The sequence below is a fragment of the Bubalus bubalis genome, chromosome 2 (assembly GCF_019923935.1).
Source record: "Bubalus bubalis isolate 160015118507 breed Murrah chromosome 2, NDDB_SH_1, whole genome shotgun sequence".
NCBI lineage: Eukaryota > Metazoa > Chordata > Mammalia > Artiodactyla > Bovidae > Bubalus > Bubalus bubalis.
Window position 1 is genome coordinate 133661882 of NC_059158.1, and position 15514 is coordinate 133677395.

Consider the following 15514-nt stretch of genomic DNA (forward strand, 5'->3'; position numbering starts at 1 on the left):
CTCTATTATTTTCCTCTATTTCTTTTCATTGATCTCTAAGGAAGACTTTCTTATCTCTCCTTGCTCTTCTTTGGAACTCTACATTCAGATGCTTATATCTTTCCTTTTCTCCTTTGCTTTTCACTTCCCTTTTCACAGCTATTTGTAAGGCCTCCTCAGACAGCCATTTTTCTTTTTGCATTTCTTTTTCTTGGGGATGGTCTTGATTTCTGTCTCTGTACAGTGTCATGAACCTCTGTTCATAGTTCATCAGGCACTTTGTCTATCAGATCTAGTCCCTTAAATCTATTTATCACTTCCACTGTATAGTCATAAGGGATTTGATTTAGGTCATACCTGAATGGTCTAGTGGTTTTCCCTACTTTCTTCAATTTCAGTCTGAATTTGGCAATAAGGAGTTCTGAGCCACAGTCAGCCTCCGGTCTTATTTTTGCTGACTGTACAGAGCTTCTCCATCTTTGGCTGCAAAGAATGTAATCAATCTGATTTAGGTGTTGACCATCTGGTGATGCCCATGTGTAGACTCTTCTCCTGTGTTGTTGGACGAGGGTGTTTGCTATGACCAGTGCGTTCTCTTGGCAGAACTCTATTAGCCTTTGCTGTGCTTCATTCTGTACTCCAAGGCCAAATTTACTCCAGATGTTTCTTGACTGTCTAATTTTGCATGCCAGTTCCCTATAAAGAAAAGGACATCTTTTTTGGCTGTTGTTTAAAGTTAGTTGTCCTGTTACTAACTTTATTAATAAAACTGATGATTTTCTTAACAAGAGGCAAGCCTGGTGAGAAAAAAATATTGAATCGATTAGAGCCTTTAAAACTGAGAATTCTGACGTGTACATGAAACAGCTTTTCAGTGTTAGGTAGGTAGAATAGGGAAAAGGAGTCCAAAATGGCGATGGCTAAAAGACAAGGAAGGTCAAAGGAAGGTCCAAGGACCAGAATGAAGACTTCAGGGCAAAACAAACAGCACTCCTGGCTAACCCCAATTTGCATAGGGCAGGCCCAGGTGGAGGAAAAAACATATAAAAGGAGGAGCCAAAGCGCTTTCTGATGGACTCTCTCTCCCAGACGCACTCTCTCTCCTGTGTGCATGCGCTCTTTTCTTTCTCTCTCTCTCTCTCACTCTCCTGCTACCTTCTAAATAAAATAGAGCTGTAACACTGATTTGCCTGAGAGCTGTAGCACGGTTTATCCAAGACCCTAGAGCTGTGACGCACTGAGGACTTTAATGTCTGTTGCTCCAATCTTTGTTGTGACGAGACAAAGACCGGAGGAACATACACTCACGTGACATCTATGGTGCCGTGACACGGATTTAACCTGGCTGAAACAACCTCCGCGCGGAAGAGGCCAAGCACAGCAGGAGCCACACTCAGCAAAGCTCCCGCACTAGAAGTGGAAGGCCAAGAAACCCAGCTCAGGGGAAGGCCCGTCGTGCTGGAAACCGGGACAGCGAAAAACGAACTCAGCAGAAAGCTCACGTGGCCCAGTCTCAGATTCCAGAAGACCTCCAATTAAGGTAAGAGGTCCTTGCTCCTATGGCTGGAGGGACCTTTACAATCTCTTGTTTCTTGTTTCCTAGAACCTCCCACAGCCAGGTGGCAGGGGCACAATTGAGGGACTCTGGAGAGGCTACTCCTCAGTATGTCCCAAAGGCGCTATCTGCTGAGCCCCAGTAGCTGTTACACAAGCCGGTGGGGGTTCTTCTGTCCTTTCTCTTCTCTGTGCCAAAGATCAGACCAATGAAACTGTGAGCACCGGTCAGATATTTAGTAAATTTTCCAGCAGGCTATTAAGGGGATTCCTTGGCACATTTTCCCCACTGCTTTTTCCTCCTGTCCTTCAGCTCTCTCCTGGGACTCAAGCCCGGCCAAAACTAATGAAACTCAGGCTCTGATGTCTCATTGCAAAAATTCATTGAGAGACAAAGCGATAAGAGGTAAATTTGTTAGGATCCAGAGAGAAGCCACTCTTCAGGGTGTGAACCATTGCCGAGGGCAAGGGCTGCGGCCATGGAATTAGGCCTGGCTAGGTTTTGTGAGGCGATGGAATTCATATGCTAATGAGTGAGAGGATCATCCCAGCCATTGGGGAACCACCCCCTCCTCCCTATTTTGACCTTGCCTTGGAGCTGTGCTGCCACCTCTGGGTGTGTCTGTTGGAATTATAGTTTGGGGATTAAGGTTTACTTGAATTTGACTTGTCATCCTGGACCCAATTGATTTTAATTGGTTTACATTATACCCTTGTGCTACGTCATTCTTTCAAAGGCTGTGCTCTGCCCCCTTCCCTCCTGTTTCATGCTCTTTTCCTGAGACCCATCCAGACCCACAAGGTTGCCTCTACAATCTTCTGGAGAGACAACCAGAAAATAGCTGGCCTTGGGAGGAAAATACTCTATAATATTCAACCCCCTAATCCTACCCAATACTGGTCACACTGGAGATTTTGGGGATGCCCAAACTCCAGTCCGGGGGATCCCTGGAGGTCATCACTCCTTGACCTGCCTAGGGATCGGTCTTCAAAAGGTTGTCACGCCTCAACCTGTTCGGGGATCCTCTAGTCCCAGGGGTCCCAGGAGGTCGTCACGCCTCGACCTGCCCGGAGATTCGATCTCTAGGAGGCTGTCACACCTCAGCCTGCCTGGGGATCTGCAACCTTACCCGGGGATGCCTGGCTCTCAGGTTGCAATAGTACTAGGTAGGATGAGCTTACATCATATCTATTCCCGTCCATGGTGGGCAAACTAGCAATGTTACAAACCTCTTAATTCTACCCAGCACTGGTCACACTGGAGATCTTGGGGATGCCCAAACTCCAGTCCGGGGGGTCCCAGGAGGTCATCACGCCTTGACCTGCCTAGGGATCGGTCTTTGAAAGGTTGTCACGCCTCAACCTGTTCGGGGATCCTCTAGTCCCTGGGGTGTCAGGAGGTCGTCACGCCTCAACCTGCCCAGGGATCCAATTCTCGGGAGGCCGTCACACCTCGACCTGCCCAGGGATTCAATCTCTAGGAGGCTGTCATGCCTCAGCCTGCCTGGGGATCTGCACCCTGGCCCGGGGATGCCTGGCTTTCAGGTTGCAACATTTCTGGGTAGGATAAGCTTCAGAAAGACTCACCCCTAAGGAAGTCGAAAGAGGTCTTTTTCTTTTCTCCCTGTCATGATAACCAATCCACTTCCTGGCAGACGCCCTTGAGATGCATCCTTGATAACTGGAAGCTGTTCGACCCTCTATCTCTAAGAAGTCGTTTGAAATTCTTTTGTGCCACTGCGTGGCCACAGTATCCACTGGGGGACGAGGAACACTGGCCTGAGGATGGAACTTTAAATTGCAATACCATCCTGCAATTAGAATTATTCTGCAAAAGACAAGGGAAATGGACAGAGATCCCCTATGTCCAAATTTTCTTCCAACTAAGAGATATGAAGGAACTGTGTCTTAAGTATGGGATTGTAGTATGCCCTAAAAGTGAGCCCACTAGGCAAATGGTGTTAGGCACAGGCAACCAAGAAAAGGAACTCCCTCATGAAGGTTCACCTTCCACAGCTCCCGAGTTGCCTGGTGCTCCTTCCTAGTACCCAAATGTGCCCCCATATTCGGGAGCACCTCCTCTACAAAAACCAGCTCGAGTATGTCCCTTAGTTGAAACTGGAGGAGAATTCGGACCAACCCGGGTCCATAAGCCCTTCTCTCTCTTAGAACTAAGGCAGATCAAACAAGATCTGGGAAGCTATACAGATGACCTGGACAAATATATAGATACATTCCAACATATTACCTTGGCCTTTGACTTGACATGGAAAGACATCATGGTCATATTTAGTCAAACTTCATCTGATCCTGAACATACCAGGGTCTTAAAGGAAGCCCAGAGATATGCAACAGGGCTCCACATTTCCAGTGATAGATACCCAGTAGGGAAAACTGCAGGCCCCTCCTCTGATCCTAATTGGAATTATAATGACCCTGAGCACATCTGGGAAAGAGATCATTTTCTAATCTGTGTGAAGGCAGGACTGAAAGCAGCCCAACAAAAAGTAATTAGCTATGCCCGGGTCTCAGCAATATCTCAGGAGCCCAATGAGAACCCCATTGCCTTTCTGGAGAGGCTAAAAGAGGCACTTCAAAAGTTTACCAACATGGACTTAGACTCTTACGAGGGACGGGTGATTTGAAAGGACAAATTCCTGTCCCAATGTGCATGAGATATCAGAATTAAGTTACCACAGCTACAACAGCAGGACCCTGCTGCCTCTTTAGATGAGATGGTTCAGACAGCCACCAATACCTTTTTATAACAGAGAACAGGAGAAGGAGACCAAGTCCCAGGAGAAGGAGAGAAAGAAAGAGACAAGGCATGCCCAGATGCTGGCTGCTCTCCAGAGAAGCCCTATGGCAAATCCCGAGTCCTTGAGGGACAAGGCACGAGACAAATGCCTAATCTGTAGCCAGGCGGGGCATTAGGCCAAAGAGTGTCCAAACTGTGACAAGTCTCCTAGAACGGCTTGCCACAAATGCCATCAACTGGGACATTGGGCGGCACTCTGCCCTCGAGACCCAAAAGCCTCAAGGTCAAGCGCCAAGCCTACCCTCACGATGGTTCAAGAGGACTGAAGCGGCCTGCTCCAGCCAGCCCGCCTGTCACAGATAACCATCACGGGGCTGGAGCCAAGGGTGCAACTGGATGTGGCAGGTAGGTCCGAGAATTTCTTAATTGACACAGGGGCTATCTACTCTGTCTTGATTTCCTACTCTGGAGCCCTCTCCTCCCAAACCTGTACCATTTTGGGTGCTACAGGAAAAGCAACTACTAAAAGATTCACCCGAGCACTTCTTGGTTGCTGGGATGGACAAATATTTCCCCACCAGTTTCTGGTGGTCCCTGAGTGTCCTACCCCCTTATTGGGAAGAGATATACTCACTAAACTGGGGACCACCCTTGTGATGGGAAGTTTTTCAGCCCCTAGAGCTCTACAGCTCCTGGTTACTACTGAAGAACCCATTACACCTTCAATAGAGAGGGACCAAAAACTATGGGAAGACAAAATTAACCCCCAGGTATAGGACCAGGGGATTCCTGGACGAGCCCACCAAGCTGAACCGGTCATCATTGTCCTCCGAGATCCCACTTGGTTTCCTAATTGAAAACAATATCCTCTCAAAAGAGAGGCTCAGGAGGGACTGCAGCCTTTAATAAATTCCTTGTTTGTGGGCTATTGCTCCCCACCAGTTCGCCATGTAACACCCCAATACTCTCAGTAAAGAAAAAAGATGGAACCTGGTGACTGGTTCAAGATCTCTGGATCATATATGAAGCTGTAGTCCGCCTCCATCCCAGAGTACCCAATCCCTATGTAATCTTGGGAGGAATCCCACCCAGTGCCAAGTGGTTTACAGTCTTGGATCTCAAAGATACATTTTTTTGTTGAAAAAAGAACAGGTTGGTCTTAGTCCTTATGAGATGCTATATGGGAGGCCTTTTGTTTATGTCATACCACTGGCGAAAGAATCCCAATACCTTTTTGCCTTTGAGTGGGAGGCCCCAGGAGAAAAACACCAACAGATGACTTGGAAACCAGGTACTTCAGCCCAATTAGCTGAGCTCATAGCCCTGACTCGAGCTTTAGAGCTGGGAAAACGAAAAAGAATAGCCATTTACACTGACTCCAAGTATGCCTTTCTGGTGCTACATGCACATGCAGCTATTTGGAAAGAAAGGGGCCACTTGACCACTCGAGGGTCCACAATCAAATATGGTGATCAGATTCTTCAACTCTTGGAGGCAGTCCATCTGCCCACTGAGGTTTCAGTCTCCCACTGTAAATGACACCAAAAAGGGAACACAGAAGAGGCACGAGGGAACCAAGCAGCTGATAATGCAGCTAGGAGAGCAGCATTACAGAACCATGACCTAATAGGGATTGCCACCTTAGTTCCACAGACTAATTTGCCAGAAACTCCTTCATATACTGAAGGTGAGACTCTTAAAGCTAAGAGCAAGGGCTTTCAAGAAGATCATATGGGGTGGTTCCAAAAGGAGGGACTCCTTTTTCTGCCTGGAAACCTCCAATGGAAGTTGGTTAACTCCTTACATGCCACTACTCATTTAGGAGAAAAGGCCCTCCAAAGATTACTGCTGCTGCTGCTAAGTCACTTCAGTCGTGTCTGACGCTGTGCGACCCCCTAGATGGCGGCCCACCAGGCTCCCCTGTCCCTGGGATTCTCTAGGCAAGAACACTGGAGTGGGTTGCCATTTCCTTCTCCAATGCATGAAAGGGAAAAGTGAAAGTGAAGTCGCTCAGTCGTGTCCGACTCTTCAGGATCCCATGGTCTGCAGCCTACCAGGCTCCTCCACTCATGGGATTTTCCAGGCAAGAGTACTGGAGTGGGGTGCCATTGCCTTCTCCACCAAAGATTACTAGAAAGGTCCTTCAGAGGAACAGGCCTCCAAACAACTATAAGACAGATGGTCTCCTCTTGTCCCACTTGCCAATTAAACAACCCCCAAGGAGTTCAAAGACCCTAGCTGGCCCAGCCCGTCCAACGACGTGGGGCCTACCCAGGAGAGGACTGGCAGATGGACTTCACCCAGATGCCAGTTTCTCAAGGGTATAAATACATATTAGTTTTAATAGATACATTCACAGGATGGATTAAAGGCTTTCCCACCCGGACTGAGAAGGCTGAGGAGGTGGTAAAAAAAACTGTTTCATGAAATCATTCCAAGATTTGGTCTGCCCAGGTCATTACAAAGTGACAATGTGACATCATTTACTTCTAAGGTCACCCAAGGAGTCTCAAAAGCATTGGGCATTACTTATTATCTCCATTGTGCCTGGAGGCCTCAATCTTCAGGAAAAGTAGAAAGAGCCAATCAATTCTTAAAATCATCGATAAAAAAGATAACCCAGGAGACCTCCCTGGAATGGAAGGAGGCTTTACCAAAAGCTCTCCTCCGCACCCACATTTCCCCTAAAGAACAGGTTGGTCTTAGTCCTTATGAGATGCTATATGGGAGGCCTTTTGTTTATGTCAATGACCTCTTCCTAGATCCAGAAGTTCAGACCCTCCAGTCTTATACCATGGCCATTGGGCAATTCCAACAGGATATACACTTGTGGGGTATGAACCAGGACCCAAAAGATTCTAAAGAGTCACCACTATATGCTCCAGGAACTCAAGTCCTAATTAAAGTCTGGAAAGATGGGTCCCCAAAGGCTCAACTCCAGCCCACATGGAAGGGCCCCTACCCTGTAATACTTTCTATCCCCAAAGCAGTCAAGGTACCAGGATATGACTCCTGGATTCATTACTCACGAGTCAAGCTGTGGAAGAAAACAGAAGAGGACACTCAGTACACCTGTGAGCTCCTGGGAAATCTCAGATAACTATTCAGGACTACCAATGAGTGTCATTCTAATGAACACCCCCAAAATCTGGTTTCTGGGCATAAGATTTCTCAGGATAACTCTAAACAGCCAACACAACTTGACAGAGACTGTACTCCAAAACAGACAGGAGATAGATCTTCTGATCCCTGAACAAGGAGGGACTTGAGCCATCCTGGAGATGTGAATTTAAAATTGACCAATGTCCTTACTAGTCCTTGTTATGCTATATTGATGATGCTTAAGATTATTCCATGTACTGTCAATTGTCTAACCTGTTTTGTCTCTGCCCAGGTCAACCAGCTACAACATGCAGTGCCAGTTCAACAAAGATATAAAACTACAGCTGACCATGGAAAATATTGCACACCCTCGGACACTGCTATAAGGACTCTGAGGATTGAGACTAGCAAGAGGGGGAGGCCCAATACCCCTCACCGTCCCAGTTCAGCAGGAAGTAGCCAGAAAGACCTGGACGCCCCTATTCTCAAAGAATTGGGCCTCCCATCTCTTGAGGGGGGAATGTTAGGTAGGTAGAATAGGGAAAAGGAGTCCAAAATGGCGATGGCTAAAAGACAAGGAAGGTCAAAGGAAGGTCCGAAGACCAGAGTGAAGACTTCAGGCAGAACAAACAGCACTCCTGGCTAACCCCAATTTGCACAGGGCAGGCCCAGGTGGAGGAAAAAACATATAAAAGGAGGAGCAAAGCGCTTTCTGATGGACTCTCTCTCCCACGTGCGTGCGCTCTTTTCTTTCTCTCTCTCTCTCTCTCTCTCACTCTCCTGCTATCTTCTAAATAAAATAGAGCTGTAACACTGATTTGCCTAAGAGCTGTAGCACGGTTTATCCAAGACCCTAGAGCTGTGATGCACTGAGGGCTTTAATGTCCGTTGCTCCAAATCTTTGTTGTGATGAGACAAAGAACCGAGGAACATTCACTTGTGTGACATCAGGGTAAGACTTTGTAAGTAATGATGCTTGTAATAATGAATTCTCAAGGTATAAATTCTATTTGTGCAGCTTTTGCAAGAAACTTTAAATTAGATATTATGTCCCGATTTTGAGGTTGGGCAATAAATGGAAAGGTAGAAAATGTGATATTTGTGACATTTCACTTGGGCTTCCCTGGTGGCTAAGATGGTAAAGAATCTTCCTGCAATGCAGGAGACCTAGGTTCAATCCCTGGGTTGGGAGAAGGAATGGCTACCCACTGCAGTATTCTTGCCTGGAGAATTCCACTGACAGAGGAGGCTCGAAGGCTACAGTTCATAAAGTCTCAAAAGAGTCAGACACAACTGAAAGACCAACATACAAACTGCTAAGTCGCTTCAGTCATGTTTGACTCTGTGCGACCCCATAGACGGCAGCCCATGAGGCTACCCCATCCCTGGGATTCTCCAGGCAAGAACACTGGAGTGGGTTGCCATGTCCTTCTCCAATGCATGCAAGTGAAAAGTGAAAGTGAAGTCGCTCAGTAGTGTCTGACTCTTAGTGACACCATGGACTACAGCCCACCAGGCCCTCCATCCATAGGATTTTCCAGGCAAGAGTACTGGAGTGGGGTGCCATTGCCTTCTCCAACATACATACTAAAGAATTGCAATCAGCAGATTTCTTTTTGTCTATGGCAAAAAAAAAAAAAAAAAAAGACAAAGTAAAGATGTATGAATGTCAACTCTCAAACTAAAGATTAAGACTACTTTACATATGTAGCACTTAAAGTATAGCATGAATTTGGGAATTAACCAAAAGTTTTCTCTTTATATCAGAAAATAAAATAACAAGTGGAATTGAAAATCAATCAATCTGTGGCATATTTAAAAAGAAGAAAATGTTGTTCTTTATGTCTCTTTTAGTTTCTTTCTTTTTAACCTCGAAGTATGTTACAAATTTCACATACTCCAGAAAAAATATATTCATTGAAACTAAAGATTTAAGGTGGTTATTTTATGTAGTTAAATCAAAATAAATCAATAAACAATTATTTTTATACAACCTCATCCTCCTTTGAATACCACTATTAATCTTGAATTAATTTTCTCATACAATTGTTATAACAAGTAGCAACATTATTGGTTTTTATACCCCAAATCCTATTTAAAAAATATATAATAGGCAGAGAAAATATATTGTCTACAAATCAATATTAAATAAACAGATTAAAGCTATATTTCATTTATACAACCAGATAACAAGATTGACTATTCCTTGTTAGAGTACAAAAAATCTTCTATAAAGAGTAACACAAAAATAGTAAATTTTGCTTCTTTTCATTCTTTCACTCATGACTCCTTTTCTTATATGTTTAATCACTAACTTTCATCTGTAAAAACTGTGTATGTGTACTATGGTGTCTCAAAGCAAGGGAACTATCATTCCACATTGGCTTCTGGTCAATACATATATTTTCCTCAGACTTTGCTGCTGCATTATATTCATCCTTCTGTCAGCCCTTAAAAATACAATAGGTCCCAGCCTCTCTAAACTCATTTCTTTTTATGACTTTGTATTAACTTATTTCACCTATTAGTTTTCTGCTACTAGATCTCAACAGGAAGCTCTAAGTATTTATCTTCAGTCTAGTGAGAGAGCTACATCTCATTAGAAGGCCTTACTGCATATGTTCAAAATGAATCTCATATTCTTTTTGTGTAACATTGACCATTACTGAGATAACATGCAAGTCAAACTCCTTACCCATCTATACATTACATTTCACAGTAATTTCCAATTTCTGTAGACATATTTGAGAAATTTGCTTTTTAAAAATAGAAGTTTCTTTTTTTTAACTTCAGGATTTCTCTTTTTCCTTTTTTTTTTTTCTTTTTCCTTTTTTCTTTGTCAGAGTTTTATTTCTTACTTCTAGTCATTTATGACTTCCCATTCACTGGCCTTCATTTTCATCAGAACTGAGTAAACTTCAGTCAGTTGATGGGGAAAATAGAATAAGGAAGACTAAATACTGTAGTCCAAGTAGTTAATGCATAGACTGAATTTTTTAACTACAGGGGTAGGAATAAACCATGGTTATTCTGAGGGTGGAAATAGAGATTCACAATATAGATACATGTTCCTGGAAGAAAGAACATAGAAGAGAATAAAAACTATCATGGAAATTTCCAAATCGAACCTAAGCTAGCTGAAGTATAGGTTCAAGAGATAGGATTGTCAGGATTGATGTTCATTTATTAGACAATTGCCAAAGATCTAAAAAGACTAAAAATGGAATTGAAATGCTTTCATCAGGTGCAGGGGGCAAAACCATTTGGAGATTAAAATGCATGAACAAAAACCTGGTCTCATGAAAGGAATCTTATCTGGTCATTGTTGAAAGCCCTGGGAGAAGTAAGTGGAAGGATATATGACGTAAACCCTACTAGTAAATTAAGACTAAGACCCAATTATTGGGGAATTTTAGCTTAAAGCTGAAGTTTAATGTTATAAATCAGAGCAAAAAAGCAGTTATTAAAAAAGAGCTAAACAAATTTACAGCAAGCATAATAATTATTATTATAGTTCTCATTTATTGAGTAGCTTTTGAGTCAGGAACTGTACATACAATATTTCTGATCTGTGTTAGTTGCTTGGTCGTGTCCTACTCTGTGACCCCATGGACTGTAACCCATCAGGCTCTTCTGTCCATGGGAAGTCGACTGGAGTGGGTAGCCATTCAGTTTGCCATGGAATCTTCCCAACCCAGGTCTCCTGCACTGCAGGCAGATTCTTTACCAAATTAGCCACCAGGGAAGCCCCATATCTAAAAATAGATATTATTGATCCTGTTTTGCTGAGGCAAAAGAAAAATGAAAAATTACTTGTAATATAAGCACTAGGCCTGAAATTCAAACCTAGGCTTTCCTAAGTTCTAAATCCTCACCACTTTTATTTTTAAATATTACATATCATCAAGCAGTTGAGTACAGGAGAGTGTGCCCAACAAATCCAGTACCATGTTTCCACAAATTCAAATTTAAAATTAGAATTCTGATAGTTGTTACATATAGCTTAAGCTTGTTTTATATAGCACCTTGATGATGTATTAATAGAGCATTCCTGTCCATCCTCTATTCACACTATAACTAAAATTACATATTCCAAAGTATAAAATTCCATGCAAGCAACCATGTGTTAAATGTTACCATATTTTTTTTTTAGTTAAATCACTTGAACTTCTCACAAGTTCTAGTACCAATGTTATTTAAGTTATTGTAACTCATTTATTATTTGTTTAAAAAGCTGCTTTTTACAAACTAAGGATGGTAAGTTAGTTCTTATGGTAAAGATTCTGAATCATCAAGTTTTGTTGTATTGACAGATTGACATGAGGATCACAGGGGATATATTCTTTAGTACTAGGTAATCTCTAGTTCTAAATTGACCTGTTATTTTCTCCCTGTAAAGAGGACTGGACCAATTCATCTTTCCATCTCAAGATAAATTTCATGACCCTTTCTATATAAATGAAAAAAGCAAGGTCAAGTTACTATTTTGGAATCTTTATTATAGGTTTATATGTTTATTTTAGTTATTAAAATCTTGCTACTCTGCTTGTATAAAGGATGTGAAGTGTGAAAGTTGCTCAGTCCTGTCTGACTGTTTGCGACCCCTTGGACTGTAGCCTGCCAGGCTTCTCTGTCCATGGAATTCTCTAGGCCAGAATACTGGAGTGGGTAGCCTTTCTCTCCAGGGGATCTTTCGAACCCAGTGATTGAACGCAGGTCTCCGGCACTGCAGCGGATTCTTTCCTCTCTGAGCTACGAGTGAAGCCCAAAGATCAAAATATATCCCTACCCGACAAAGGCATGGGGCAACATTTCATTAAGGAAGAGTGAGGACTATTTTTTATTTAGATCACTTTCTAATCCTATTAAACTATGCAAGTCTGTAAGGGACGAGTTGGGCCTAAGGGAGAGCCGCCAGGCCCATCTTATAGATAAATTTCCATGAAATAACGAAAAGATCAGTGTGTACCATGAGGGAGAAAGTTCAAAGTGAGCCAAGTTAATTGAGCTGCTTTATTTAGAATCCCCTTAAATTTGCAACTGAAAGCTACCTCTTCTAACATGGAAACCCACTTACGTACTTAACATTGACATTTATCCGCATTCCTGAAGCTTGTGAGTCCTATAACAATATGAATTTGAATGAAAGAAATTAATCTTGAGCTCCCCACAGAGGTTAGACCAAGTAATATATTGCTGATGTCATAATTGTTGAAGAAATACTTCTGGATGACTGAATGTTATTTACCTCTCATATATCTATTCTTGTGATTATATGGAAACCATTTTACATGGCTTAGTAATATTGCTGTTGCTGTTTTTCATACTGTTTTCATGAAGGTTTATTATTTGTAGCCAACCAGAAATAAAATTTGGGCTATTTTAGATTCCTTCTATTTAAATTAATTGATAAATGTTTTTTTTTTTTTCTCAGCAATTTGAATTTCTTTTATGCTTTAATTTTTCTTTAAATTGTTTTACTATGAACATTAATAGACATTATCCAATGTTATTTGTATCAAACTAAGAATTGGTACTTACCAGTGGAACCTCACTAAATCCATACTCCCCAGTTTTCTAACTCTAATCCACATTATTGATGTCAAAATATTCGGGCATTTCTCTGAATTCTTAATAATCACCTTACATTTAATATACTCTATTGAGATTGGAGGCTCTGTATAATTTACTTTCCTAGAAAGAGGCACGGCAAATGAGAAATGAGACAAGACAGTAATTAAGGCAGGCTTTCATTTTACTGTCATTGGCAGTTAAATGTGACAGTTACAGTGAATACTTCATAACAAGCCATTCCCTAGACGGTGAGATTGACATTTGTAAATAGTTTAAAGATAGGGAGTAGAGATTTCATGATTGGATGACTGATAAAATGGCAGTAAAACTTACCCTAATGATACCTTATGCCCTCAACAATATCCACTGTGGCATCACTCTTAATTCCCAGTGAAATTCATCTCATACTGTAAATGACTCAGTCATACACTACCTGCCTATAGCCTACAGAACTTCTTTATTTGTTCTTACCATCTCATAATTATCTAAGAATGAAAGCAGATTCAACCACTATATATAATTTCTAATATTCAGAGATTAAAAAAGATATTATGGATAATTCCTTACCCATGAGGTTTTTTTTTTTTTTTCCCTCTTCTTATACCCCTGTACATCAGCATGATTTAGTCTGAAAGAAATAAAATACATAAAGAAAAAGTAAAAAGCCCCAAACCTACTCTTTCTGAGCTTGGATATTATGGGAAGGAGAGGAAGGCAGGGATAGAAGAGAAAGTGCTAGAATTCTTAATAAAGAGTATCGAGGAGAGGGAACAAAAACTCTGAAGAATTTACCATAGGATACAGTGTTACTTTAAGGGACTATTTAAGTTATGAAATTGAAATTTGTTAGCATATTTAAAAAATTACTTGTTTATATTTGGATCTGCTGGGTCATCATTACTGCATGGACTTTTCTCTATTTGTGGCGAGCGGGGACTACTCTCTACTTGCAGTGGGTGGCCTTCCCATTGTGGTAGCTTCTCTTGTGGATCACAGACTCTAGGATGAAGGGGCTTCAGTAGTTGTGGCTCCCAGGCTTAGTTGCTCCACGGCACATGGGATCTTTCCAGATCAGGGACTGAATCTGTATCTCCTGCACTGGCAGGTGGATTCTTTCCACTGAGCCACCAAGGATGCCTGAAATTTGTTAGAATGCCAATTCATTCAACAAATATATATTGAGAGCCCACTCTGTGTCAGATATTGTTTAGATGGTAAAGACACAGCACTTACTAAACAGATCATCTTCTGCCAAGTGATCATAGGGAATTCTCTTTGAGCCCATAGCTATGTGTTTAAGTAAGATCAGCAATTTGGCAAGGGCCAGGGACATTGCTAGTGGATCAAATTGTTCATACAATGCATCTGTGCCTTTAGGACTTAGGGTGAGAACAAAATTCAGTGATCACACTAGAAGTTGAGCCATTGAGAAAATACATTGATATGATTTAAATGGATGAGATAGACTGATTATGAAGCTGAAACAGGTTGCAGGGGTAATTAGTAGCTCACTCTTCTTCATTTTATCCTCACTGGAGCCTGGTAGCCCACTGGGAGAATAGTTGCTTGCTGGGTTGAGATGTCAAAACTCTATGTCAAAAACTCAGAGAGCTGTTATCCTAATGAATTTGCTTCCATAGAGTACTCATATAATCTGCAGAAAATTCAAATTCCACTGGCTTCTGCTCACAGTGGTCACTGTCAGAGAGATTTGTGCTGTAAACTAGCTGGGGGCACATCTATTATTTCATGCCCCACTAAAGTATTGCAGCTTTGCTTTTACCTGGTAAGTAGAAGAAAAATTCACATGTATAAAATGTGCTTTCCCAATTCAAAATGACTCATCTGATAGTTTTCCTTCTTAATAGCAGTATATGCTATGCTATGCTATACTAAGTCACTTCAATCGTGTCCAACTCTGTGTGACCCCAGAGATGGCAGCACACCAGGCTCCCCCATCCCTGGGATTCTCCAGGCAAGAACAGTGGAGTGGATTGCCATTTCCTTCTCCAATGCATGAAAGTGAAAAGAGAAAGTGAAGTCGTTCAGTCGTGTCTGACTCCTAGCGACCCCATGGACTGCAGCCCACCAGGCTCTTCCATCCATGGGATTTTCCAGACAAGTGTACTGGAGTGGGGTGCCATTGCCTTCTCCAAGCAGTATATGCAGTGTGCAGCAAAAAGTCTATTATTTTTAGGTCATATTTGGGATCCTAGAATATTACATGTTCACTTGCTATGTGCAATCCTCAGTCGTGTCCAATTCTTTGTGACCCATGACTGTAGCCCACCAGGCTCCTCTGTCCATGGATTTTTCCAGGCAAGGATACTGGAGTGGGTTGCCATTTCCTTCATACCTCAGTGAATTTTATTTTGTTTCATTCTATAACAGACATATAGACATATAGAAGTAATCACTACTGTCTTCCTTTTAGGTGTTTTGAGCTAAATAAAGGTGATGAATTTGGTAGACTACTATGATATATTTTGTTAACAGTGAGGCATCAAGGACCATGTGGCCTGGAGACAGAGAGTGAGATATCCTTAA

The 15514-nt window shown here is 42.2% G+C and overlaps 1 long non-coding RNA gene across 1 annotated transcript; it reads left to right on the plus strand.

Annotated features, from left to right (window-relative positions):
* Positions 1-1061: 1061 nt before the first annotated feature.
* On the plus strand, positions 1062-7722 carry LOC123331744. The gene is made up of 2 exons (XR_006548499.2): positions 1062-1519; positions 7686-7722. It is a non-coding gene; the product is annotated as an uncharacterized LOC123331744 (long non-coding RNA).
* The last annotated feature ends 7792 nt before the right edge of the window (positions 7723-15514 follow it).